Here is a 2,305-nt window from a genome sequence, read left to right as displayed (position 1 = left end):
CCCGGGGGAACCGGGACCGGCCCCGGGGTTCGGGTCGGGGCGGCGAGGCTCGGGACGTGCAGCGGAATCCCCGGGGCTCCGGACTCTACGTTTCCCCTTTTGGGGCGCTTCCTTCCTGGGGACCGTCCTCCTCCGGCTCTCGGCTCTGGGCAGTCCGGGAGTCCAGGGGAAGAAGAGGTCGGGGCTCCCTGGCGAAGTCCCCTGCCTTCATCGGGAGGGTTTGCACGGAAGATGCCCGGGAAGCCCAGGCGGGCAGAACGCCGGCTGAGTCAGTCCGCCCGAGCCCGGTGGCGGGGGACTTGGTGTGGGTTGCAGCTGTGGTGATTGATGTGCTTTCGACCTGCACGGCAACCACGTCACCATCTCTTGGCGTCTTTGGGCTTAATTTTGTGCGGGAATCTACCTTGGGGTAGAACGTTTGCTGCTGGAGCCGGGGGAGATACCTTTATTCTGACACTTAAAAAAAAAAAAAAACTATTTGAAAAATGTTTGTCAAGAAAAATTCAGCAGCAGCAGGTTGGACTGCACCGAGGAAGGATTGCGGCGAGAGCGGGCGCTGGTAATTTTCATTTGCAGCGCGCCGTCTCTGTGATTGTAAGCCACATGTGAGTTATGGCTTGTTTAGAAAGTTTTTCAAGGCTAGCTTCAAACGCTATGAAAGTGCGGTTTGCAGGGGACTGAAGTGCACTTGAGGTCTATCTCCTCTTAATGTTGTTTACTTTCAGAAATGTCAGACACATGAGAGAAATTAGCATTAGTCTCTTTTGGCTTTCTTACCTCTCTTTCACTTAGTACTTCTCCAGTTATGTCCTTCCTTCTCTACTTCTGTCCGTTCCACTAGGGACACGAAATGCTTGTGTAATGCAAGTCATTTGTCCGTTCCTCCCCCCATCACCCCCTTTTTTTTTTCTCTTATCTACTTCCCCTTCCTCCTTGTAGTCCCCACTCTGGCGTAATTTTTTGAGGTTTCTTCCCTTTCGTGCTGTTCGTTTTCTCTCATTTCAATATTACATCTTTTTTCTCGGGAAGAGACTCTCTTTCCTGCTTTCGTTCCTTTACTTTTGCGCGTTCCCTGCAGTCAGCCAGAAGGGTTGCTAGAGAGCTGTGGGAGGCTGAAGTCCCCTCTCTGAGAACAGGGAAGCTCAAAAGATTGAATTAATCCCTAAGAAATCAATCCTGCCACTAGGTCACAAGTGTGGTTTGCTTGTGTTATTTTTGTCTTTTAGTCTTTTTCTTTTAAGATTATGCTTTTGTGCCTGCTTATGCCTTCTTCTAGTATGTCTTTATAATAGTAAGGAAGATTGGGTCGGCTCAGGGCTTACGTGACTTTTTTTTTTTTTTTTTTTTTTTTAAAGGCAGAGTTTCGCTCTGTCTAGGCTGGAGTGCAATGGTGTGATCTCGGCTCACTGCAACCTCCACCTCCTGGGTTAAAGTGATTGTCCTGCCTCAGCCCCTTGAGTAGCTGGGATCATAGGTGCTCACCACCACACCCAGCTAATTTTGTATTTTTAGTAGAGATGGGGGTTTCACTATGTTGTCCAGGCTGGTCCTGAACTCCCGACCTCAGGTGATCCACCTGCCTTGGCCTCCCAAAGTGTTGGGATTACAGGTGTGGGTCACTGCGCCTGGCCAGAGTTAATTCTTATAATCAGCTTTCTCCTACTAAACACAAGCATTTATTTATTTATTTATTTATTTAATTTTATTTTTTTGAGACGAAGTCTTGCTCTGTCGCCCAGGCTGGAGTGCAGTGGTGCTATTTCGGCTCACTGCAGCCTCCACCTCCTGGGTTCAAGCGATTATCCTGCGTCACCCTCCCGAGTAGCTGGGATTAGAGGCATGTGCCACGATGCCCAGCAAATTTTTGTATTTTTGGTATAGATGGCCACGTTTGTCAGGCTGTTCTCCAACCGCTGACCTCAGGTGATCTGCCCACCTCAGCCTTGGGATTACAGACCTGAGCCACTGTGCCCGGCATAAACTCAAACATTTAAATGTTTGAGGCACTTTACTCCGTCAGCAAGTTACTCAGATTTGAGAGGCTTGCTGGGTTTTAAATACTACTGGTTGATGGTTCGTACAGATTCTTCTCAGTAATTGCTGTTATCACGTCGCATGTTGTGCATCAGAGTTCTAATTGTTACACATACAACAGAAGAGGAATGGATTTTGGAGAAATGAAGTGGTACAGAATAGAGAGTCACCATGCCCTCTGGAGAGAAATTAATACTTATTTGTTAATTCAGAGGAACTGTCCACCATTACTGAACGGCTTTTGAAAGTCTTTGTTTTTTTTTTTTTTTTT

The 2,305-nt window shown here is 47.8% G+C and overlaps 1 protein-coding gene across 1 annotated transcript in view; it reads left to right on the top strand.

Moving 5' to 3' along the window:
- The window catches only part of GRB2 (growth factor receptor-bound protein 2), an 86,969-nt gene continuing 84,664 nt past the window's right edge, over positions 1-2,305 (top strand). The window contains exon 1 of the mRNA XM_011978726.1: positions 1-594. The gene's annotated coding sequence lies outside the window, so the exon portion shown is untranslated. The remainder of the gene's footprint in view (positions 595-2,305) is intronic.

This window comes from Mandrillus leucophaeus, unplaced genomic scaffold (genome assembly GCF_000951045.1).
Source record: "Mandrillus leucophaeus isolate KB7577 unplaced genomic scaffold, Mleu.le_1.0 Scaffold1, whole genome shotgun sequence".
NCBI lineage: Eukaryota > Metazoa > Chordata > Mammalia > Primates > Cercopithecidae > Mandrillus > Mandrillus leucophaeus.
This window is presented reverse-complemented; position numbering and strand designations above follow the sequence as displayed.